At 44.9% G+C, this 26,447-nt stretch overlaps 1 protein-coding gene across 10 annotated transcripts in view; it reads right to left on the bottom strand.

Annotated features, from left to right (window-relative positions):
• Nucleotides 1-26,447, bottom strand: part of RBM47 (RNA binding motif protein 47) — a 79,788-nt gene that overhangs the window by 41,157 nt on the left and 12,184 nt on the right. The window contains exon 1 of one of the 10 annotated variants that reach the window (XM_049792625.1): nucleotides 12,255-12,304. The exons of 6 other annotated variants lie outside the window; for them this stretch is intronic. The gene's annotated coding sequence lies outside the window, so the exon portion shown is untranslated. Of the gene's footprint in view, nucleotides 1-2,104; nucleotides 2,198-11,831; nucleotides 11,859-12,254; nucleotides 12,305-26,447 lie in introns of those variants that run through there. 3 more of the 10 variants (XM_049792649.1, XM_049792599.1, XM_049792608.1) reach the window with 3 other exon arrangements.

Raw genomic sequence — 26,447 nt, 5'->3', positions numbered from 1 at the left:
ATGGTCGTTTCTGGTTCAAATATAAATTTAGAAAAGTGTCACTGTGAGATCTTAGTGGGATCCACGATATTTATTTTGCACAGGTCTAGCAATAACACCTGTGTCACAGGAGCTGCCTTTAAGGGTGAAGAGAGACTTCTTTTTAACTGGTGACTCTGTAACCAGCCCAGGCTAAGCAGGTCTTTTCCACCTTGTATACCCAGAAAAAGATTTTGCAGACCAGGCTGTTCTTGTGATCCCTGTGCAGCCCTGCTCCTTTTAGCATATGTACACAGGTTTAACCAACTGAAACTTGGTAAACAGCTGTGCTGAAAATCAAGCACACAGAATGAAACCTGCTCGTTTCATTTTACCGTGTCATAATATGTTATTATTTACTGGAACAATTTAAGTTGCTGATAATTTACAGATAGTTATGACCCCCTTGCCCTGAAGTCTGATGATGTTTTTCCTTGACTCCTTGATTCAGAGATGGAAAGGGGTTGGCATTCCTGTGAAAGAGGTCCTCTGTATTGCAAACAGGACTCAAAGACTGAACAGATTTTGTCAATAGCCCTATTCCTTCCATTTAAGCCACATAATCTCCCTTATAGTCACCAGCAAGAACCCTATCTTTGTATGAAAACAGACAAGATAACATTGTCATCACTGTCTTTCATTTAGATATTTATTTTTTAAAATTCAGTCTCTGTGAGCTCTGAGGTAGGATTTGACCTCTTTCTTTAGTTACTGCAAAAGAAACTTCTACATCAGTCCAATTTACTGTCGAATACTGGAACCACCATTCCTGGGAGGAGAGGGCAAGAATCACACATCAGCTATGACACACATAAAAATCACAGGCTTTAGTCATAGTCATGCTTTATGTCTACGAATTCACTGACAGACTGAAACTATGGTGCAGCCTTTACCAAAATTTTTCTTGAATCATATTTCAATCCTTTAAAGCAGATACTTGTGGGAATCCAGTTGCTTTGTTCTCTGGTAATTTTTTCCCCTGCACTTTGCTCTGGGAGTTTTAGTACTGCTAAGAACTGAAGCCACACTTAGACTACTTTTAATAAAGTAAATGTGTTACCACACTTCAGTACCGCCTAACACCACTGAGCATTTACGAAGCATAAATAGCATGTCATGTGCAAGCCTGGTTAGCCAACACATCAAGAAAATCTGTCACATCAGGGAGGACTGAAACAAGCAGCAAACACAACTAGTGCACGACACTGATAAACTGGAAGCAACAAACTAAAAAAAAAAAAATCTCTTTCTTGCATGTTGTTCTGCACACAAAACATGCCGTAAATAAATTATGAATACTGACTACATGTTGGTCACTTCACACTAAGCCCTTTTCAGGATTACTTGACAGCTACCTGGGATGTAAAAGGTAATTTTTGGGCAGTCACCATATGTACTTATATAAAGACACATCCAGATTAGCAAAGCACACATGGAGGGTGGTTCCTGCATGAACCGAGTCAGCTTCCACCATGTGGCAGAAACTTTCAGTCCCTGGGCAAACTTAAAACAATTATTTGAATCTATTCAGCTTCACCTCCCTCAGTGGCATATGCATCCTCGGAACTTAAATCTGGGTATTTTTTCTGTGTCTACTGTCTTGGAACATGGAAAAAATATTGAAAAAATTAGTCACTTTGCATATTTCTGCAAAGCTCGTTCAAAAATCAGCAAGTGTTTTTCAGCATGAGTCACTACCCTCATCCCTGTTGCAATAATTGGATTACACATTTTCATTAGAAACTCTGACTCCTGTTCCTAGTCTTCAGTTAGATGAGCAGAAGCCAGCTGTTCTGAGTTTTATTAGACAACCATTAAGTTTTCAAATGCAAGTGTGCATTAATTTTTTTTGTTTGTTTTGAAGATACAACAAAATCAAACCAACTAGCTAATCAAGCATGGGTTAATCAACCCGTGATCTAGATGACACCGTGCAGTCAACTACAGTTGACGCAAGCAAACTGCAAAATAGCACTGCTAACTCCTCTTCCGACTTTTAGGGAGCGAACCTCTGGCAAAGCTTTTAACTGGGCGCCGTCGCCCTTCTGCCTCTTAAAGCTAGGAAAATTGAAGTGGAAAATGGTACCTGGGGAGAAGCTGGCGTGCTCCCGTGGGTGCTGGCTGCCGCTGGGCTCCCGCTGCCTGCCTCCCTGGGCAGCCCAGTGCCTCTGCAGCCTCGGCTGCCTACGCGGGTCAATGTTTTACCAGGCTGTGAACAGCCTGTTGTCCCACCCTCCCTGCAAACACCCCGTGGGGAAGGCAGCGCCGGGGCCACGGGGGCAGAGCCAGTGCCAAAAAGGTCGCCTCTCTTCTACCTGCCCTGTCCTCCACAGGGAAAACAAAGCACAGCAAAAAAGGGAAACCTGCTAAGAGGGGGGACATAGGGAAAGCATGCCACGAAGGGGGAGGGAAAAAAAGGAACAAAAATGGTGCTATTAATAGATAATTTGTGGCAGGTAAGTCATGATAACCTGTCTCCGTATTGTTCTAAGTCTGCGTGCAAGCCTAGGCGTGTCTGGCTGAAAGCTGAGAGGGAATGCTTAAATTATGGGAGTACATAAATTTGCAAAAAGACCTGAAACTGCATCATAAAATAACGCAAAGGGAGCTTAAACACAAAAACGGGGCAAGGAAATGGCCAAGGCAATCTGTGACATTTTACCTTGCGGGTAGAAGCTCTGCTCCTGCGTCTCAGCTTCTTGGGAGTGCCTCGGAGTTAAAGCTCTACCTGTGCTAACCGGAGCTTTCCCATTCCCAGCAAGTTAACAATTACAAGCAGAGGGCAGCCGAAATGGGCTGGCAGCCGAGCACGGCGTTGACAAGGTGCTGCTGCTGCTCCCTGAGGAGGAGAGGACAGCTGCTGAGCTTGGGAAGGACTCGGATGCTGGGACTCGGTGGCTGCTCCCAACCTGGGAGACCCTTTATGGGCCTGGTACGCAGATGTGCGCTTATGGAGGAGCAACAGGAAAATCGAGGCTATGCTGTGTGTGGTTTTGTGATACTGCCTTGTCTGTCATGGCCTTTCAGTCCTGGTTTGGGGAAGAGTGATTCATTTTGTCTAGTCTAGGATCCCGGACTTGAGCAGTACATACTTTAATGCATGTGTTTGAGGAGAAAATCTACATCACCAGCTACTAAAGATTAGCTCAGATTAGCTATTAAAACCCGCCACTTAGTGCAACAAGGAGCATGTCCGTGTGCTGGGCTTGCTGTTGATCTGGATCTTGTGTGGCCTTGCACAGGGATGGGGTTGCCCACGCTCAGTGATGCTGTGCGGAGGGACACCAGATGAGTCCGGTCCGTTCGGAGAGGCTTCCTCTGCCCTCTGGGCACACTGCAGTGTACTCACGGGGGGCCAGGGGCACAGCTGCGTCCAGCTCGCCAGCACGTGTGACACTGTCGGTGCGGCAATGGGCTGTGGCTGGACACGAGCAGATGTGTCACCAAAAGCAGGAGTGCCTTCCCTGAGCCAGGACTGCTGAGGGGGTTTCCTCAGAGCCCAGGGCTCAGGGCAAGCCCGCAGGGGCCGATGCGTGGCCAGCCGCTGCCGCAGCACGAGCCCTGTGGCTGCAGCCCGTGTGGCATGCGGCCTGCCCAGCGCGCCCAAGGCACACGAGCCTGCTCAGCTCTCCAAGGTGCCACCATTTGGTGTGGGTGCTTTCCGGTGTTGTGTTCCCTCCTGATGGCCCTCACTCCCCTCCCCTCCCCTTTTGCCTGGAAAAGGAGGGGCAGAAGGGGAGTCTCTCACAGATTCGGTATTTAAGGCCACCATGATGGCAGCCTGTGACTCCCTGGTAGGAGAGGCTGCTGGCAGGAGCAGAGAAGGCATACAGACTTCCCCACAGCTGCTAGACACAATTCTGCTGCTGTAGGACAACTGCAAGACCTGGTAATGTCTTTTGCATAAGTCTTATTAATTCCCAGCCTTCAACTTGTATTCCCTCTAGATAAAAAACCCTCACAGCTGCTTTACAGCATCTGCTCCCAACCTGTAAGGAAGAGCTCTGTGATGAACACACAGGGGAGGGAGAGACCCATCTTCTTCTGCCAGCTTCTCAGGCTTGTGGCAGGACACTTGCCACATCACATTAGCCTCTCCGTGCCTTGCTGATCCCCCAGCTGTAAGTGGAAATAACAACAACCTGCTCTTCCACAGAGCTGCTTGGAGTCTCAGCTGTGGCTATCAGCTCTGAGACCCCCAGGCAGAAAAAGGGGTCTTATCTGAAAGAGCTTATCTGCACTTAAGACCCTACCTAACCAGCTCTGGGGAGCAGACGCTGCTCCTAGCAGTCTTGCTCCACCTGGTATCAAGAGCTGCTCCCAGAGAGGGGGGAGGTCCAGCCATGCTGTTTCTCTCTCCTGCTTGAATAAGGACTCCGCTCAAGATCTCTCAAATCTGCCAAATAAAACCTGGGTGGAAGAGATCATGTGTCTGTGAAAAGGTCTGCTTTTGGCAAGGTGGCATTTCCTGGTTGCAGAAGCATTTCAGCAGAAAACTCTGGAGGAGCACTGCCCAATCAGATCTACATTTTATCATCGTTGTGTTTCATGTCATGACACTGCCAGTCCAGTCTTCGGCAAGGTTGGAAACTGAAGCTGCAGTGGTGAGATTTGAAAGGGGAAGAGCATCACGCTGGTACTCGAGTTATGGAGCCAGCTCAAATTTAGTTTGCCTGGCAGCTTAGACAAGGTCACTGCCTGTTATGGGATGGTTGTGCAAATACTCACTTTTCTACAGTGCTAGTACTTCTGCAAAGCATGTTAGCCCGGTACAGGCCTAAGAGAGTCAAATTGTGTGTTGTATTGACCCACTGAGGCCAAAGGCCTTCCGAGAAACTCAGTTATCGGTTACAGCTGCCAGGTGTAGCTACCACAGAAAAAATGGTTGTACTATCGTACAACTGAAGTTGTATCATATCACTTTGGACAAATAGAACAGTGGACAATTTGATGGGTCCTTCCTCTAAATCTGCCCTTGTACATAAGCTGATATAATGCAACAGAGACCAAACATTTTTTTCATTGTTGCACAAGCAATACGAAAAATAATTACCTTCCTTATGTGCCTCTGTATCGCTACCACCTTGTAAAACCTCAGTCTTTCATTCACACAAGCTTGTGCAACCTTTCCTCTGGTTTTCAGAGATTAACCGCCAAACAAAAATCACCCAAAACCAATGAGTTTTACCTTTCTTTGTAAGAAAGTGATAGCAGTAGTAATTTTTATAGGGTGTTAGATCCGAAAGCAATCGTGAACATGAACGACTGGATTAAGTACTGTTGTGAGGCATTTCCCTGAAGTGTTGATGCCTTTGGCTGGCTCTTCAACAGACTGGGGTAGGCTGAGATAAAGTAATTTCCCAGAGGTCACACCTGCAGTCAGCTCTGCAGGTATCATTCCCAGTGTTCCTGAAACAAGTGTGGTCGGCTTCTGGCCAACCTGAATCTAACATGCTTCTCTTTATTTTCTGCTCTCAGAGATGAGGTTTGCACAGCCAAGGGCTTAGAAAGAGGCAGATGCTTCTCAGGAGACCAAGTCTGCCCCTGTGTCACCTGGTCCAAAGTTCCCTGCACCACTCTTTCGCAGATAACCGGCAGTGGATTTCTGATTAACGCACGGCTGACAGGAGGGACTGTGACCCAGGGAAACTTGGCATTTCACTCTCTTCTCAGTGCGCAACCTTTGTCACAGAGCACAGGTTTCAAGGGCAGCGTAACACTTGCGTATTTACTTACTGCAAATGGAGGAGGTGCTGGGCTGTACAGCACAAACTGTAAAGTCAAACATTAATTTAGTACAGGCACCGTATAACTTCAGACTGGCTTGGGAGCAGGTAAAATAAAAGATATGGATATTAAAAGTGAAAAAGTACCTAAAATTCAGAGGCTTTTGGGCAAAGCACGTTCAGTGAAACACCAATTTACTTACGAAGTGTTAGCAGTCTTAACAACACATAGATCAAACAACAAAACTAAAACATGGGGATCAGGTAACAGAAGGGGAAATTTCTGTGAATCTTCTTAAGCGGGGTTTAATTTTGTTCCAGTTCTCTTTCAACAGATGCATTTGTATTTCATCCTGCATGGCAACACTCTGGAAAACAGTACAGGCAGATCCAGAGGGGCTACTGTGGAAGCTCTGAAAACTTTACATTCCCAGTTAAAGAAACTCCCGTATCTGCATATGTTCAGACCCATCCCTAAGCAGCGTGTCGAAACCACCTCCCCAGGAAATACTGGAACAGCACTGATCGCCTCTGACGGGACCTACGTCCCCTCCTCTGGAGCAGAAGGACTAGCAATGGCCTGCTGCAAAAGAAACAGGTGGGAGGGGAAAAATAATCACTGTGAGCTGTGGAAGATTGTTATCGAACAGGAAAATAGCAGAGACGTGAAGGGTGAATTGAGAGGGCTCTTCAGCAGTGGCCTGAAGGTGGCACACATGAGGACACCTCTCCAGCTGTGGCTTTGGCTGGATGTCTGGGCTCTTGGAAATGGTACCTGGCCATGCCAGCAGTGCAAGAGCTACAGCCTTGCCATACCTATTCTTCCCTTCGGTCCATAACTTAGTATCTTGCGCTGAAATTTCAGAGCAAAATGCCCCGTGGATCTTCATCTACTGCAGAATAAGTCCTCAGCACTGGACAGACAAAGTGCTCCTCCAGCTGATAAGAGGGAGGAGAGAGCAAGGGAATTATTTACAAACCGTCTCTACTAGATGATCCCAGAGCTGTTTTGCTAGTGGTTTCACTGGGCAGAGTTTCAGTCTTCGCTATTCCCTTGGAGGGAACAGACCTTGCAAAATACATGAGAGATGTAAGAAAACTTGCTCACGATTCACAGAGAAACTGAACGTTGATGGGAAAGAATATTTGCAAGCAGTTTCTGTAGAACTGATTTGTTAAACACCTGGCTAGCAAAAATGGGCAACACTGGTAGAAAATCGTATAATGCCAGGCTATAAACTCCCTAAAAGAAGAGGTTTTATTAAAAGAAACAAATCACCCCATCCCACCTTTCTTGCTCACTCCCTTATATGCAGCTTTTTTTTTTGCAAAAATAATATTTCAAAACCTTATCATCCAAAGCTTTCTTGAGAACTGCCTATTTTGACTTTATTTGTGTTTTGTACGACCACACTATGCTGGTGATTTAGCAACTTCACACTGCAGACAAATATTTCAAAATATTCCCTTCTTCATAGCTGTTCAACTGCTTTTACATGTATTGCTGCATTGCGTGATGCCACCCACAGTCACATTTAGGAAAGGATCGTGCTGGAAACGTGATGGTTTAAAATCACAGTTGTGCATTCCCCATGGGTTTGATTTGAGTGCAAAAGTCCCTCAGCTCAGCTGCTTCTGGGATTTCCCTGACGTGACAATTACTGAACAGGGAGAATCTCAGGCTTGGGCTTCGACAGTGCTGGCTTAGTCAGGATCCTCACCGGGCAACTGGGGAGGGCTGTGTGGTTTGGGTGCTTGAGCAATGTCCCTGCCATGTGCCTGATCCCTCGTGTCCGCCTGTGGAGACCAGGAGCAGAGGAGCGAACGGGCAGGTTGGCAGTGGTCTGGGGGTGATGCCCCCAGGAGCACCCGCAGCACCAGGAGTGCCTGGCAGGCACATCTGCTCTGGCCTGCCATCGGGATGGCACTGGGTGCACGTAGCAGTGTCTTGTAGCACATTGGCGTGTAGGTGAGCGCAACAGAAAGGTACCCTGGCGAAGCTGGAGAGCTTTTCGACTGCAGCGGGAAATTATTACTTCTTCAGGGAGAAAAACACAGTGTGTTGAAACACATTTTTAGAAGAGCCCACCTCTCACTTTAGGCACCAAAATAAGCCTGAGCCAAAAACAGTACCCCAGAGATTACCTGGGCACCGGTGTCACAAGTGGAGCTGCAAAGAGCGGAGTGGTTTTATAAATCAGACCTTTTACCAGGGAGGTTGGCGTGGCAGCCTCTATCTCTCAGACCGTGCTCAAGCACTGCAAACACCAACCCAGAGCATCGGGCTACCCAAGCGCCAAGCGACCTGCAGCAGCCGGACAGGGTCCACAAAGAGTCCCTCGCGGCGGGTGCCATTTGCCACACAAATGTGCTGCCAGACATAAAAGGCAGGTGGAAAATATACTAGAATAAAGTATTTATAGAGTTCTGTGACAGTTGTTTAGAAAATGTAAAAATTTGAAAAATTAAACAACCCTAATATCAATATAGTGGTTTTACTAATTTTCTCCTTTAAAGGGGTATTACTAGGAAGAAAGACTTCTTCCACTTACATTTCAGTGAAGACATTTTTAATTACTTGGTTAAATACACTTATTACGCATATGAATTAAATAATTACAAGCCATAGCTTGGTACATGACATTTCATTTCCCTGTAGTTCCTTTAAGATAAGAATAAAATTGTTTATTTTATACAGGAGAGTACTTGAATCAGCATCTATGGGCTGTCTGCCTATATCTGTCTATTTATCTATGCATTATATATCTTTCTTTCAAGACACACTAGGTTTTACAATCCTTTGGGACACCTGACTGGGTATGTGGAGCTGTAAAAAGTAAGAATGTCTAATAAAAGGGTATACATGTGTTGCTAACAATGCCTTAATTCTACTTTCTTGGGCTTTAACATTGGAACTGAAACTATCCTGTAGCTATTTTAGCAATGAACAGTCTTCTTAGCACTGTCCTTAGTGCCTTATGTTGAATTTGGGCAGATATTTGCCATATAATTCAGTGCCTAACATTTGATGACATGAAATATCTTCATCAGACTCCACAAGTGCAGCTAGTTGCTTTGAATGAGCCCCAGGAGATAAGGAAAGTTTCTATTTAAAAATAATGCTTAAGAAGATAATACTTACAGAGATTTTATAGCTGAATGGAAAAGCTGGGACTGAACCAGCCTTTCCGGCAGATACTGCCAAGCAGATGAATGAAGTATTTTTTTTCTTATTTGCTTTGCTGAGAATCTCAGAGGAGATATTGATACAGATCTCTGTGAGGCCAGTTCCTCAGGACTGTACTTTATTTGGAAGCTATTATTTACTGCTTAATTATCTCCATGCAACCAAAACCATACCTCAGCTTCAGTACACAGATGCCTTTTACAGCGTGTCCACCTCATCACCAAATTCAAGGCACAAGAAATGACATTTTACACGAGTGGGATGGAGGTCTGAAGGGCTGATCCACACGGTGGACCTCTTGCTTTGTGGTTTTTCTATCGTCTACCTGTGAGAGGTGTCCAGCTGCCTCTCACTCCTCTCTTTTGGGGGAACCCCAAGGTGGAGGGAGGCTTCCTGAAACAGAAGCACCTTGGAGGTGCCTAGAGGCAGCAGCATGGCTAAGACATGGCTGGAGCTAGATGGGCAACCACAAAAATGAGAGGAAGACTGAGGATGCTTGGGATGGAGTCAGGGACTTGGTAATTGTCTGGAAAGAAGTTAATAGAGAATCACAGAGATGAACAGGCGTGGTTCAGGAGGAACAGGAGTTGTGAACTCCTTATAGGGCAGGTGACAGCTGGAAAGGAAGGTGGGGCAGAGCTGGAAAGCATCTTGTGTGTAGAAGAGATGAGAGAAAATCCCTAATTTCTGAAGGGAAAGGAAAAATAGGATGGTGCAACCCAGCTGCTGGGGTGAGGTAAGGTGTTTTGGAGGGACAACTAATCAGACGTAGTAATGCTTGTGAGAAGGGAGAAAAATGTATGATCTACAAGGAGAAAATGAGGTTTGAATTGGAAAGCAGAAGCAGTAAATACAGAATTTACAAAGGCTGGCTCTAAAGAAATGTGAATGAGTCAGATAAAATAATAGTGTACTGAAAGGACGTATCCAAAAGGACTGCCAGTCTCTGGGTGAAGGAAGAATTGGTGGGTCATCTGCTTTCAACCCCGGCATTTGGCACCACTGTGCTGGCTGCTGGGAGCCATGCTGGCACAAAGGTGAAAGAGATGGAGTTCGCCTCAAGAGCAGAGGGAAAGTGTTGGAGGTGACAGCGCAACAGAGCCCGACCGCACAAAAACAAGGAGGTTAGGGCCAAAACTACTTGTGTGGTGGAGCTGGTCATGGGGCAGGGATGAAAGGAGGAGTGGGAACTGGAAGGGTAACGGTTCAGAAAGAAAAAATGAAACGACAAACCTTCTTCCTGTTTGTGATAAAAATAGCCCCAAGCAGATTTTCTTACTTATTAAAAATCTTCACATAAAAGGAGCCTAAGAGAACCAGCAATACCCTCTCCACAGTGGCTACATCACATGTGCAGATAAAATATGTTGCTAAACTTGTTTTTTTTTTCCTATGTAAGGGCTAAAACCAGATATCATTTACTCCCATGCACACACAACCAGGAATACTTTATGCTTATAGTGTTCCCAACCATTGTATGAAAGCTGGAGAACTGGGTAACACAATGTTCTGTACCAGAAAACCACAGCATTCAGCCAGCATATGTTTCCCAGAGTAGTTTTATGGTATTTCTATTTTTTAGAGCTTCCATTAATGCTCAAAGTAGATCTGTTTTTCCATGCAAAGGAATGATTTAAGAGAAAATCTGTAATGCCTACTCTGGCCAGCATATCGATGCATTTTCTGAGATCCGTGGCAACCTGATCTGCAATCTGGCTATCCTGAGGCTCGCAGCATGGCTACTGGAAAAATCCTGATTCAAACTCCCAAGTTGTAAGATCCGTCTTGTTCCTACACGTTTTTAGAATTCAGGAACCTTTCACTGGATTTTGCAAAATTCACATTGTAACCCTTCAGCTTAGGCAGACACACTATTTTGAGAGCTGACATACAGAACCCAGCTCTGCTCACTACTATGAAATCAGGAGCTGTTGGATACATGTATTTCAGTGGAAAAAAAGTACTGTCTATTTTTAAGCACAGGTGCAGCTATTTGTGGTTGGGTCTCAGTCCAGCTTACCTGCAGGCTACAATTCAGATTTGAGGCTTAGATTTGATTTATGTTAAAACTGGAATTACACAGTTTGCTCTCACTAACCTTTGCACAAGATAGAGGGACTCTCAGGACCAGCTTGTTCTTGCAGGACTTCTGCTTAGAACAAAATCTCTGTGAGGGCAACAGTTTGCAATAGAGTTGAGCTGCATCTGTACTAGAGCCAGATCGTTGGCTTTGTAGATTCAAAATGTGCCCCTGACCAGTGAGAATTTAAACACCTGAAATGAAAGGATGCATTTGATTCAACACAGCTGTTTATTCCATGTGGATATTGAAGAGTATTGAAGTTTTGCCTGTGTTGTGAACTCCTAGTTGGGTCATTTTTATGGTACTGCACATCAGTCATGGACAGCTAGATTTTTTTTTGTTCTGTAAACGTAGGGGAATAGAAGTATGGCAACCACTGTTCTGTAATAACATACATTCAGAGAAATAAATGGATGTTACAGACCATTGTGAAGAGAGATGACAAATCATATTTTAACAATTACCAACACTCCAATTGTCACCGGATTATGAGAAAGGTCTTAAAAGATGCTTTAGGAAAGATTGCTAGGTGGCTGTCTAAGAGTCACCCAACACTAATAAACTACCAGATTCCGACACCAGACAAACCATTAGCAGTCTGGCAATGTCGAGAAGTGTGAGAGTGCTATTGCAAACCTGAAAACAGGATTTTTTCATGATTGATTATACTCTCCTTTTACTTTCGCAACTTATCACCTGAATCTAAACCCAAACTTGATTGGTGTTTTAGAATAATCCTGAAGCATGTTGCAGTGATAGTCAGTGTTTCATATTACAGTTACATACTCGTGGGATTTAAATGCTATTAATGGCTTACGCTTGCACAGCCTTTCCCTTGAAGGAATCCCAGCTCAGCTGCTGAAGTATTTTCACATAGTGTTTTCACCTCCTTTGATATACAGTCAGCTCTTGAAGGAGAACACAGTGTGAAATGATTAAAGTTAGAAATTTAAAAAAATACTTGGTTTCACTAAGGTTACGGGGAGCATTTTGAGAGATAGGACGCATTTATCTGATCTCACACATTAGCCGGCTACTTGTTAAAAATGTAGGGATGGCTATGCTTGGGAAATGGAGCATCTTAGCCACTTCTAAAGGTTTTTCTTCTTATTAAAGTACAGCACTGTTTCCAAGAGTACCAGCAGCAAGCACCATTCATCCTAGGAAAAGTCAGAAAGCTCTCGTCTATTTCATTTTTAAAATAAAAGAAGGATCTAGATCACAAATAGTGTTTCCATACCCTCACCCATTGCTCAGGTAGGAAGTAGGGATGCATGACTGCTCAAAAGTGAAGAACTGTGGAGGGCGACAACAGATCCAACGCAACAAAGAGCAACATCTCTGCTGTGTTTGGTTTGGGGCCAGCCAAGGCTGTGTCTGCAAATTTCCTATTTGTCACTTGTATTGGCTTCACTAAAAATAATGAATTATCTCCTGCTAGATACCAGCCCTGTCTGAGCTGAGGTGAGAAGTGCTCCTGCAGTGTCTTTTGCAGAGCTTACGGCATGCAGCCGGTGAGAGCCTGCCCTACCAGCCGGCACCACCTCCGACCAGCCTCATTCCTCTCCGCAAGCTCATTTCTGGGTTGGGGCACCAGTTCAAGAGCTGGGCTTGAGAGCCTGCCACCGGGGCGGATCTCGTGCTGTCCTCCCCCCGCCCCAGCGTTGGCTTCCAGCGTGGCTGGGAGGATGCCGGCAGAGCGGCAGGCAGCTGGCTGGGGAGCGCCCAGCCGCCCCGGCCGGGCTGAGCCGTAACCCCAGCACATTTAGGGGAAAGGTAAGTTGTTTCTTCACGCCGGGCTTCTCTCAGGAACGAAGGCAATGGCGTGTTGGAACAATGTCGCTCCCAGATACAAACGAGTGAGGGCAACTCAGCCAGTAAAAATAAACAAATAGAAGCACAGGGGAAGAACAATTGCACCTTTTGGGTTTGCTGCTATTCTTCACGTGCACATTTGATTCTTGGATGCTATGACGATGGATGCTACAGTTCACTTACTGATTAAATCCCAGTTACTGAGACCATTTCTAGTTCTTGGCTGATGTCACTTTATTGATAGTTTGAATACAGTTTCATTTGCTTGCCGTTAAGTAAATAACTGACGTTTTCTTATGGTGCTAAGCCCACAAAAAACATGCACCAGGCAGAGCAGTCATGAATATAAGCCTCTGGGGTCACACCGTGTGTGAGCCTGAAATTCCAGGCTATGAATCAGTCTGCAGACTGTGTGGCAGAGCCTGCAGTGATCTTTCGCAAAAAATGGCACAGGGATTAACACTTGCTGAACTTCATTTTCAACAGTGTGTTAGTCAACATTTTGGATGTTAGCAACTTGCTGATTGCATTCTTTGTTAAGGAACATAAAAGAAAGTGGTAGCTCGCAGCTCCTTTGGCATGCAGATCTCCCACCCATGATTATCTCTGAGGGGGAGAAATGAAGGAGAGAGGGATTTATACCAAGGAATTGCCACTGTTTAAACAAAAGGACCCTCCATCCCTGTGCTACTCGTGATGCTGCTGGTTGTCAGGAGCTCTGCAAGCTTCTGGGCTTCTGCAGAAGCTGGTGGTGGGTATTCTGAGGGAATTTATTTCTAGTGAGAAAATAGTCTAATGTGTCCCATGCCTTAGGTTAGCATCCCTTGGGTGCCATACACACCCAAGGACAAGCCAACACACAACTGTTTAGTCCTGGAAGCTCTGTTCCTTCCACACTGTAACTAGAAATGGAGGCAAAGGGGTTGGATTGACTTAATTCTGCTAAAATCCCTCCCTTGCCATCTGTAGGCCCACATGAAGTACTATATGCAAGGAAGGAAAGAAGATAAATGATGTTCCAGAGAAGGTGAAAGGAATTCTGCACAGCCTCGTTAAAAAATGCATATCCCTGGGAAACAGATTTCTCAAAATGAAATTTTCTACTGATTTCGTTCCAGTTGAGTGAAGAAGGAAATGGTGAGACTACGGCAGTCGCTCAAAAAGAGGATTCAGCCCTTTCGTATTATTGGTGACATTCTTTTAGAAACCTGTGTCTCCAAGGTCTTTTTTTTGCCTTGTGACTGAGATGCTGCAGCAATATCCAAGTTAAATGCCTGCATTTCTAGCCTAAAGAAAAACAATACAGTGCCCAGTCATGCAAATTAATGTATCAGTCAGAATCCACCGAGTTGTCTGGGTTATCAGATTATGATTTGAGACAACTTCTTTTAACCTAATGAGTCTGCATTCTTTGTTAAACCAAATTAGCATAATTCCTCTACAGTCAAGGTAGCTGTACAATTTCAGATATGTTCTTATACCATGCTTATCATCTGAGGGCTTCACAGTAGATCTTTAAGAAATGTGACTAATATCAGGAGTAAGTTGTTTTATCGCCTCTGAGACAAAACCTAAAAATCCTATAGCAGTTAATGCAACTTAAAAAAAGGAAATACCATTTATAAAATTTTTTATAAAAGCCTGTATCCCAGGCAGCACAGATATGTAGAGATCTCAAAAAAAAGTCCATATGAAAACATGCCCTAACTCCCTGCAGCCACAGAAAAGAAACTCACACCTTAGGACGACATGCACTTGAACACATATTTGACACAATTCTCATGCTTTTGTGCATGTATGTGTGCACAAAATCTGCAGTATCACTTTTGTTGCTTTGTAAAAATTATTTTAAAATATTTTTGAAAAATTATTTATTTTTCTTCAATTTAAATAACTTCAAAAATCCTGAGCAATAGGAATATCAGAGTGATTTTTTTCTGATTTCATAACTTATATCGCTTGAACTGTGTCACATCAGAACTCAGATTATAAACCTACAAAATATAGTGGGCCAGAATCAGCTGGTCAGAATCTCTCCTCCTCACAGCTTCAGACTTTAAGGCAATGGAATTGCATTCATGTAATATGCTTTAACAAAGTGCTCATCAATGCTGCAGTATAATAGAGGGGGATAAATAATGCGCTTTTTTTTTTTCTGGTGGTCTGAAGATAAGCAAGTTAATTTAAACTACTGAGTTTAATGTTTCCTGCTATATGTTCTCAAGCACAAGGGCAATACAAGTTCTGCTGTATTGCTGTGATGGGTGTTTTACTTATTTAGAGGATAAAGGAAGAACTTGGGGTCATTTGTTAATCCAGAAACTTTGCATAAGTTATTTTAGTTTCATAAAAGAAAGCACAGAGCTCAGTTCTGAGTCTTCCCATGCAGAGAAAGAGGGACAAAAAGGGTAGAGGACACAGAGAAGAAGGTGCTCTCGGCTAAGTCAATCTTGTCAGGCTAGTTTAGCAGGGTTAAAAAACCTTCCTAGCATAAATAACTGGGGGCACTACAGCACATGTGGGTAGCACGGCTTCAAAGAACTTAGCCTGCATGTTACTGGCCCCCCAGCCAACATCCACCACCATGCAATGCTCCTGCCACTGAGCCCTACTGTCTTCCTCTGCATCTGGTACCTATAGCCATGGTATAGAGAGAGAGCTGAGGGACCTACTTCCCCACAGGTACTGTGCTACCACTGCTCCCTGCAGTGCTCTCCCCTCCAGCTCAGGCACAGGTGGGAAGACAGAGCAGCTTGAATTCATCTACACATCAGAAAACCAGTACAAAAATTGTTCACTATCCAAAGAAAAGGACGGTGTTATTACTTCAGATTTTCAGGGCTTATGTAGCCCAGTAACCTGTCTGCAGCAGTGACTACAAACTGACCCCTGCAGAACAGCAAGAGCAGGATGAACATATGTGATCTTTCCTGCAAGTCCTCTCCTAGCCTCCAACCATTTTCAGCTCAGGGAACTCCTTGAGCCTGATATAGTTTGCCCAGTGGTGGACCTCTCTTCCAAGTACCTGCCCAGTTTTCCCCTGAATGCCTGCAAAAACTGCTGCGATTAACACACTCTTTGGCAGAGTTTCACAGATCTAGTATTTGCTGCGTGAAGAAGTATCTCCTCCTGTTCTGAAAACGGCTCCTACAGCTTTGCCTTAACAGTCGCTACCTCTTGCATTGGAAGAGACAGTGAGCAGCTCACACCCCCAACCCCCCCTCCACACCACCTGGGATTTTATAGACCTGAATCAAACTGGCCCCTATGGTGGTCTCTGCCTGAGCCTAAGCCTACTCAGCCAGAAGCTGAGTATCACACGTATGTTTTAGTTGCTCGTTCGCAAGGGATTAGGCAATTTACTAAAATGTTCTTGTTGCCCAGGCTCCTTGCATATCCTCACTGCAACACTTCACCCCACGCTCACTGGCGGGACATTGAACGTACTGACTGTAACAGTCACACAAAGCTCAGCGTGGACCAGTGATCCCAAATACTTAATCACCAGTGTGGGAGGGCTGAATTCCCACAATTGCTCTCATCTTGGTACTCAGTGAAATAGCAAAGATTTTGCTTTACTTGGTGTACTGAACTTGGGCTATTAAAACTAAGATCCCCTCATTATTTAGATGCACTCACTAGCTTTTAATTATACTACCTGACATTATGTCTCCCATCACATCATTCTGCCGCATTTTCATTTCGCTTATGGCTTGCTTTCAGTTAGCTGTAAGAGTCAGCCAGAAAACAGACTTTTTAATGATATGAACATAATCAACACTGTGAGCACTCATAAACTTACTGTTATTTGCAAATGCCTGCATGTGACACTACTGAGATAAATAACCCAACTGACTGGACTCTGTGAGATTTTCAGACATCCTCTGAAAGTCAAAAGTTCAGGATGAGCTCAGACAGTGGACTTTTTAAAAGCTGGCTTTCTAAGGAACAACTTCTAATACTTCACGTTTGTTATTTTAACTTCTCTCAGTAAGTGGTCTGTAATGGAAATTCTGCCTGATCACACAGGTCTTGTTCAGGCAAGATACTTTCAATGGATTTTACATCCACTCATCAGAATGATTGGCTTTAAAAACTGATTTTATGTCTAGCTAGAACGTGACCAAGTAGGTTTAAAGCAGATAGCCTGCATTTGCATGTGCACTATATGGTTATCTGGTTTTCCTCCTGTACTGGGATGGGAGGGCGCTTTTTTATTGTTTACAGCAGGAGCAGCTCATCATAACACATCCATAAAAACCAGCTTGGCCAGCTGTATTCCTAGCAGGTCTCTGTGTGTGCTAAGGCATCCCAAGAGCACCCCATGCCCTGCTAACTAGGCAAACCTTCCAGGCATCTGCTCCCCTGCTGACAAAGGGCCACCGGGCAGCTCTGAGAGTTAGCACTGGCATCCTAAAGAGGAGCAGCTGGAGCCAGGAACGAATATGTGGAGAATGTGGGGACAAATGTATCAAATACCTCAGGTTAATTGGCAATCTGTTAAAGCTGATGCCTAGGCAAGCTCTGAGTATGTTGCAAAGTCAGGGCTGAAAGTGGTAGATGCTGAAGGCTCGCCTCTTGCAACTTTAAAGAGAAGATGCAGATATTATTTCTCAATTACTTACTTATTTCTTTCTACCATGTTTTGAGATGTTCCAAAGATAAGAACAGAGGCCAAAAATAACTCCGCGTCAGCACCCTTGATGGGGGTGACTCTTGGTCAGTGTCACTCCTACTGGCACGGGTGTTTTGAAAACTCTGTGGTGACAGACACAGCAGAGGAAGATTCTACAGCTGGAAAAGTGCAACGAAGTGAGACCCCTGCTAGCCACCACTCACAGTCTTCCCCTCCAGTCTCAGTCAATCACCATATTGCCTGTTTCCCCAGAGGCCTGCCCGAGGGGCAGTGCTAAATGCTCCACAGGATTCCTGCCCAGAGAGCCTGCTGGAGAAACAGCCTGGACTGGAGAATTGCTTACGTACGCCCACAGGTGGGCTTTGCATGGCCGTGGCCCTGGTCCTGTGGCAGAGCTAGTCTCGAGTTAATAATTACACGTTTGGTATATTACACAAGCATTCACTCCTGCTTTTTCACTGGCGTCCATTCCTCCGCTTTGTGTTAGCCACTCCTTTTCTCATCTGATTTCACGCATCACAGGAGCACAGGCACCACGGGCACCGGCGTTCCCTGCCCAGCCTCGCCTGCCCCGCAGCAGTGACGCCGTGCCTCCTGGGTTAGGACCCGTATGCTGCTCGAGTAGCCTTTCTTCTGGATTCAAATTACTAAGATCAAAAGTTCAGATGGTTCAGTCCTCTCTCGGTCTGCTTAACATAAGTATTTGTTCCAGTGACCTGCCAGGTCTTCAGCAGTCCTACCAAACCCACGAGAAGATCCTTGGCTCTCTTCAGAGCTGGACTGCCTTGTGCAAGCACAAACCGAGGGGCTGCTTGGGGGTGAGAGCAGAGACTGGGGGCTAGCGAAGGATCGCGAAACAACGATTGGAGCCGGCAAGTTACCATTAAAGAATGCTGCCCACTTATGTAGAAAAACTGGGTGCCAGCCGCTCACCAACCCTGTTATTCAAGTTCTGCAGCCTGCAGGAAAGGGCTCCTAGAATTAGCTCTCCCAATCTGCTGGTGAGACACCTCTGATGTCTGAAACGGGTTTGCCTTGGGGTTGTTAAATACCTGCTCCATGTGATTGGGCTAATTAAAAGTTTTTAGCCAAACAAATCCCTGTTTGTGAAGGTATAAAGGCTAAGAGGATTAGATGTTAGTTAAACTAGACATAACTGAGAAACAAAGTTGTTGCTGTTAATTCTTTGAAATGCTACCCTAGCTCGTGCGGGTGAAAGGAGTGGATAACAAAATTAATCTGTGAAACAGAAGTCTCAGATGACAGTTAAATCGGGTATATTCCATAGAAAAAAGTGTCTCCCTTGAATTCAGTATTGCCACGTAACAGGAAAAGACTTTGTTCTACATACAGAAGGCAATCCCAGCTTTAATTAAAATTGTTTGATTTCCAGTATTCTTCTTGTAAAGGAAATGTAGGTATTTTCTACTATTCTACAGGTTTACTACTGTAGCCCATTGGCTATATAGGTACATACAAATAGAAGAATCATAGAATCATTTAGGCTGGAAAAGACCTTCAAGATCATCGAGTCCAACCATTAACCATGCCCACTAAACCATGTCCTGAATAGCACCAAAAGCTGGCTAAGGACAGCATAACTCTAAACTTTCATCAGAAGGACTGTCTGCTACTAAACTGAGAAAGCGACCGAGTCTCATTCCTGTTGTACGGACCAGCTGGGAAGTCAGCGGCTCTCAGTGGCTTTCCACCCTGTCCTTCCAGGGGGGGGCTTGGTTATAAAGAATCGGCTTCTTTTGTGTTTCCACGGGAATCAGAAGTTGCTTTCTTCCCCCCATAAGGAACTGCTTGCAATAACATCCCCAGTAAGGATAGAGCAGGGAAAATGGAATTTACATCCACAGCATATTTGTGCTGAACAAATGTTTCCTCCCTACCAAAAACCCCACCAAAAATAGGCCATTAAAGCCTCCAGACTCCTCCTCCCCCTCTGAAAACACACTCTTGTCTTATGCCTGCTCAGAAATTCTTGGCTTTATTCCCAGCGAGACTGTTGGGTTCGGCAGCAGCCAGCAGCCCTCACCATCAGCATCTGCTGCTACCTGTCATTTTGCCTCGTTTCACTGCTTCTTCCTGGGCAGACATCCCACGGATCCCAGGGTTTTATCTTGATGGCTCCATTCTCCTCTACCAGCCTCATTCTAGAACACTTGCTAATGCTGGTAGCACTAATTATACTTTTATTTGAATGTAAATACTTTGCTTGGGGACATAATAAGTATACACCTGATTTTGGAGGCTCCGAAAGAAGGCTGTTGTGCTGATCAGTGCCAATAAGGAAGGGGGAGATGTAAGAACTACCTCTACAGAAGTAAATCAAGTTAAATCACATCAGTGAGCGTTCCTGGGTGCTGGAAACTGATTGCACCCTTTAAGGGCCAGAACAGCCCCTGATACACTTTGGACCCACGTCATTTAAATACCAGTCACCCAAACCAGAGGGCAGATACTGCTCTCCCAGGCACAGGCTGGGGGTTAGGATGAGCTCTGGATCATTCCTAACACACAGTTTGAGTGCAGCCATTTGGTTTTGGCGGGTGAGACAGCATCCTCCTCTGGAGGCAATCAGCTTCCGTGCCAGGGAGCAATTCTGGGCACGTTTAATTTACTAGCAGAGATGTAGCTAATGGGGAACAGAGATAGAAAACCAAAATGTTCTTTAACTACCAAAATAAAGAAATCTTTTACATCTGGAAATATTGAGACAGATGATCAAATAATTAGCACGGCAACAAGTTTATACTGCCTGCAGCTAGAGGAACTGCTCTCTATGGAAGCAGGAATGTGGTTAAGCCTGCAAAAACACGATAAGGGATCTATACCTAATATTTTTGGATGGTCTGCGTACGTCACAGCTAAGTTTCCACGGAGCTGAAAGAGCATTCAGGATTGAACTCCCATGTAAAAACTCCCTACTCAAACCAGCTGAGGATGCCTTGGCCATCAAGTGCCAGTGCCACACCTTTACTCCTTCTGGGAAGGTGAAAGTATCAAAAGTAGAGGTGTGTAAACAACCTTTTTTCTTTCTATCACAAGTTGACCCTGGAAAAAACAATAACGAAGATTCTTTTTCCTCGCTTTTCTCAACAAAATTAAAAAATCAATTTCAGCTTGATTTTTTTCCTGTAGTGCTTCTTTAAAATTTCCTACAATTCCCACATAAGGTACTCCAAATTGAAAAGCGGAAATATTTTCCTTGGAATTTTTATTTTTATGCAGATCAGATTGTTCTGCAAACCTGACCCAAACTTAGAAATAGTTTTATTTTTACAAAATCTTCACTTTTTGGTAATTGTGCTGTTTACACCTTTTTCCCCTAGCTGGAATCCTGATGAGCTTGCATGTTGTAAGGAAAAAAAAGTACAGGTATGGATTTCTATGCTGATGTTTCATCACATGTGTCCACTGATGCTGGCTGTAGGTATGAAATACAAATTTAGTATATACAGACCTTGCTGATCTAGTAGAAGGATTAAATAACACATCTCCTGGCCCTTTTACAAAAGGATGATTCAAGCAGTCTGTAGGTTCCTAGGCTGCTGCACCAGATCACAGCCTGATCACAGCCTGATCACACGTGTATGATAGCATAAGTAGATGAATAATAGCAACTGCATTTTTCAGTCCCACCCACATTTAATCTTATTTTTTTAAAATCACATAACACCTACACACAATGCTTGGCTAAGACTGACAAACACAGAGTACAAGAAAATCAATATATTGTTTCCTCTGTGTGTGTATCTCAGGGGGGAGATAGTAGCTGGGGTTTCTTTTTCCTTTTTTTTTTTTTTTCTTCTTCTTTTAAGGAAATAAATCTGAGAAAACTGCAGGCAAGTGGTGAAAGCCATTAGTTGCCATGGGATTTCAAAAGGTAAGTCCTTGCACAAGGGCACGTGGGAATGGACTAGAGTGGGAGACAGATGACCTCCTCTAAAATATTGCTGCCTGGCTTCCCAATCGGGCTGTGGTTGGCTCCAGCTCACGCCACGACCTTGCCTCTTTTGAGAACTGGAAGAGTATTGCCCTTGACTTGAATGGAGGCAGGATCAAGCCCTACCCAGAAAGTTTCATAGGCTACGTGTCATATGTGCATGCCAGCATTATGCAACGGGGTGAAAAATGAAAACCTGTCAGGCACAGAACTGGTACACTCAAGGACATACTGTTATTTGTTTTGCAGCTTTGCCACTCTAACAGGGATTAACAACGTGCCATTGATAGCTGCCGTGATAAAGTCAACCAGAACGCCTCATTTTTTAAGTTTCAGAACATGATCTAAACTTTTGAGGGAAATGGCTTGCTTGGCCTCAAGGTTTTATTTTATTTTTAAATTAAACTGAGAAAGCATTTACTTTTTCCAGCCTTCTCTCTCCACTTTTCCCCTCCTTTGTCCCCCAGCTAACACAGCAGCAGATTGAATTCACCTCCCAATTCCTTTATTATTTATTTTTTCAACCAAGTCAGTAGGCATTGTAAGTCGCCAACCTTTGCTTTCTGGAAATTCTTTGGTGTATTACTGCATAGCAGAGTGGTGTGACAAGGATAAAGAGATTAGAAGTAATTTCATATAACTCCTTTTTCTGTCAAAATCTGCAGAGGGCTTTTACTGGTAACTCTGAGTGTTGCTGAAATTCTTCATTAAAAACTTTCAATATACGGGCAGGAAATCTCTAAGCACTAAGACACAGAGTAACCAAAGCAGAGGGAGAGAAGGAATATTAAATCAAAGTCCGAACAGAGAGAGAGAATACAAAGGCAAGAAAACCTGCTCAAGTACAACAATAATAATGTGTGTTATCTCCAAGGGGGTTGACGCCAATTCAGCTTTGCAAGCCAGAAAACCACGTGCTGATTTTCACCAGTTTCAAGTAATTAGGCATAACCAGTGCAGACACAGGCTCTCCTTGCCACCATTAGACAGCCAAGGTGGCTGTGAGCTGCTGCTGGGTGGTCACTACTGCAAGCTGCCATGGCTCACACAAAATTCAGGCTGTCTTTTCCCCGTATGTTGTACCAGCACACTCTATATACGGCCTGTACGGGCAAAATCTGGTCAGCAGATGAGGAGCTTTTCCTGGTAAGGTGGTCAGGTATGACCCCTTGTTTTGTTGGTGTGGGAAAGCAGGTGGGAAGCTCAAGGAGAAGAAGGAATTAAATATAATCTGGCCAACACAGCTGGGCCAGCGAACGCTTACACTGCAGACCTGACCAAAGCTTTGAAGATGAAAAGAGGGTGGCTTGCATTCTCTATGATCATCCCATTAAATGAACAGAAGGATGGACAGACATGAAATGATAATGACAGTCCTGCATTTCTTGAAAAGTTACCGTCATGTGTTATAAAGCTATCATCATGCGTTGCAGGTCCTTCTCAAAGCCAGTGACCTTGCAGAAGAACAGGGAAAGTGCCAATGAGCAGGCGCGTGAAAGGGAATATACCGCTACCATGCTGGGTTAGGAGAAGAGTTTAAATGCTGTGTTCCCTATTAGAAGGGTGCAAACTCTTCTTTTTGCTTTTTTGGGGGGGGTCCTTTTCTCTGCGAATCATCCACCCACTAGTTTTCATAAGCATGTTCACAACTTGGGCTTGCTCAATGAAGGCTGCAGCATGATCCACCGCATTTCAGCCCACTCAGGACAGGAAGTTTCGTCCTTATCTTCAGCCATTTGCTATGCTTGAGGGAGGTTGCTCTGCGTGCTTTATTTCTGACTCTGGATCTCAAGCTGATTGACCAGGGGCTGCCTTTCCCTCCGGTGTCTGCGGTACCCAGTGCAACAGGCTTCTTTCATTTGTCCACTTCTGCTTTAGAACAATATATTAAAAGAACCGAATCTTTGCCAGTTCTTGCTGTCTGGGACATTTAATGCATTCAGGCTCTGATCCTGCACCTTTCAAGTCACAGAGGCTTTTGGGATGGCCCTAGGGGAGGAGAAGCAGCCCCCTTGCACAGCTGTGCCTCAGCCCTAACCTGTCTGAAGGCAAAGTCCAAAGCAGAGAGACAGCACGGTGCGGTGGATACCTCCGAGGCCACAGTCCCATCATCTCAGTCTTCTCCCAATCTCCTGTTCCTCACCTGAAAACAGCTTAACTTCAGGTAGCTATCACTTACAATTATCATCCATCAGGAAAAGGAGAGCCAAACACCCTAGCAGCACAGGGTAGATTGCTACATTTGACTCCTGCTTTTAAAAAACACTTTTATTAAACAGATCTCTTCTAGAGATGTAAAGTGGCGGTCAGAGCCATGCTGGATGTTTTCCCTAAGCGAGGAAATGTCTAATGCTAGGACACCTAGCAGAGGTAATATCCCAGTCCTCAGCACTCTCCTCACTATTTGTCTTCCATAATGTCTTCCTTCTTTATCCTCCTATCTTTTCTTATCATGCTAAGGACACCAGCCTCATTTATCTTTTCCACAGGCTGTTTTTCCAGCCGCAACAGTGTCAGTGAAAAAGGCTACCCCTGCAAGATACCGGTCACCTGCCCTGCTGGGCCAGGGTCACCAGCCTACCAGCAGGGATGCGTGTGGGACCATTGAGTCCAGAACCGTCCTGAAACCAGCCCCTAAGCCAGTGCAGCTCACAGCGTGGGTGACTCCCAGCCATGAGAAGCCGGTGTTCACTCCTACCTCTTTTACCACACAGAGGTGGAGGAATGTGGATAAAACACAGAAAAGGGACAAGGCGCAGAAATGACATTCCATGATTCCTCCTTCCCAGCCCCAAACCTAATCAGCTGTTGGTGGCGAGGATGCCTCTTCTTGAGGGTTCTCCTCCTGGCCCTGCAGCTCCCTGGCTATGCAGTGGCAGGGGGGCGGCATCTCTCCACCCCAGCTGGTTGCCCCTGGGCGCACACCCTGACACAGTCTCTCCGGTCCAGAAGGGACTGAAGCATCACAGTGCTTTCCCTGGGTACCCTCCAACCTGACAGGCGGTATCACTGCCCTCATCCCCATGTTTTACTAGGTGAAGGTGCCAGCCCGGGTCTGGACGGATCCTGCAGACCCACGCATGGGAAAGCAAGCACTGCAATGTTCTCCTCCCCCTCAGAAGTGTCAGAGGTCTCCTGGAGCACCTGATGTTTGGAAGCTGGGTGCTGCAAATTGCATCCCGCACTGCTCCGGACCCTCACAGGAGATGGTGGCCTCCTTTGCTTGCTGTGCAGTGGAGAGGGTGGTCCAGCAGACAAGCTGGGCTCAGGCACCGATGGTGGCTGCTGTTGCCACCACTCTCCTGGAGACATCAGAGGTGATGCAGCGCCTGATGCACTGTGAGAAAGGGGAACTCATAGCTAAGGCAGATAAACAGGCTCTTGGTTACTGCTTTCTGTCCTCGCTCTGCGTATGGATCCTGTGTATCACTGGCCAAGTCATTTAAACCAAGCTTTGTATAGATGGTCACTGACTGCATGTTCCTTATTTTCATATGGGAACATTTTCTGGTCTGCAATTTGCTTGCAGAAGCAAAGACCACTTAGAGCTGCAAGTGAACTCACTGGGAAACGCACTTTGAAAATGTGGATCTTAAGAAAAACTAAGTTTTCTGGAAAACAGTCATAAGGCAAGCAGTGCAACTGAGTCAGACTGCTAGCTGAAGTGCAATAAAAAAAAAAAGAGACAATTTATTTTGCCCCAAGCCAAACATTTCATTTCTAGATTATCTACCCCATTTTTATTGTTAAATTTGGTCAAATTTTTGAATGAAATGTCATTCTAAAGAAAAAAATGTGGTTGCATTATTTAAAAAATGTGGAAATAACACCCCAACTTATTTGCACATGTTTATTTCTGCACACCCATTTCTGTCTTAGCTTGACATAAATCTATAGCTAAAGCTTGTCAATCCTAAAGCACATTTTTCAGTGAAGACAACCTTTAACTAAAAAAGTTCACCTGTGTCTGGCCCTGGCATCCTAAACTGTACAGTCAAAACTATGGTAAACTTCTTAATTTATATCCTGTGTCCCTATTTTTTTTAGTAAATAAATATCAAATGGTTGTTGTGCAGATTATCCCATTACTGTTTGTAAGTATTTAAATGCTATAGAGATGAACACCATTAAAAAGCCAAAGAGTCTCAGAGCAAAGCAATGCAAGAGCACGAACCACTTATGTCCTGAACAGCAGGAGAAAAAAATAAAGTAAATTGCTCACTGACCACCCTCCTTTCAGACATGGTATATGGCAAGGATCCTTCAGAAAAACTCAACAGTACTGAATATGTCAAAAAAACAGGATCATACTATAATAATACATACCAGAAAGCAAATTAGGATTGCTCAGACTATAAACCTGGCACCATCTGAATTATACGCTTCATATTTTTTCTGAGTTGGATATATCTGTGCACTGTTTCCTAAGCTTCTATATATTTTTAGGGAGATGCAAACAGAAACCCAACCCCAAATTCCATCATGTGGCATCCTACTGATGCATGTGTCACCCAGAGGGGTAGCACATGAGATTTACCACATGGACTTCTGCTCCATGAAGTAACTGAGTAAACCACAGAGGCAGGGCAGCAGCCCAGCCCAGCATTTGCTGTCAACAGCAGTGAAAGAGGGAAGAGGCAGGAGCCAGGGACTCCTTCCAGCTTCCCAAGGGAAAGGTGGTACTGGGAAAAGCCCCGGATCCACATCCCCAAGCGCTCCAGCTCAGGCTCCATCCAGGCTCCTTGGATGACCTGCACCATCTCGCCCTCCTGCCCTTGTCCGACACCACTGCCCCAGGCTCACACTATTACCTCCCCCCGGTCATTACCTCTCACCCTGAGTCCCCCTGCCTGGCTGGCTGCATTTGCAGCCCCCATGTCAGACTCTGCTCCCAAATGTGCTGTCTCCCTGCTCAGCCAGCAGTTCTCAGACCATTCCATTTGAGTTATCCCCACAAATCCCTTTCCATCAGCCTTCAGACTCCCCATCAGCTTTTCCAGGCAGCCAGTTGTCTTCCCTCTCCTACC

This window comes from Accipiter gentilis, chromosome 3 (genome assembly GCF_929443795.1).
Source record: "Accipiter gentilis chromosome 3, bAccGen1.1, whole genome shotgun sequence".
Classification (NCBI taxonomy): domain Eukaryota; kingdom Metazoa; phylum Chordata; class Aves; order Accipitriformes; family Accipitridae; genus Astur; species Astur gentilis.
Note: the sequence above shows the minus strand (reverse complement) of the source record. Positions and strands in the feature narration are given on the sequence as shown.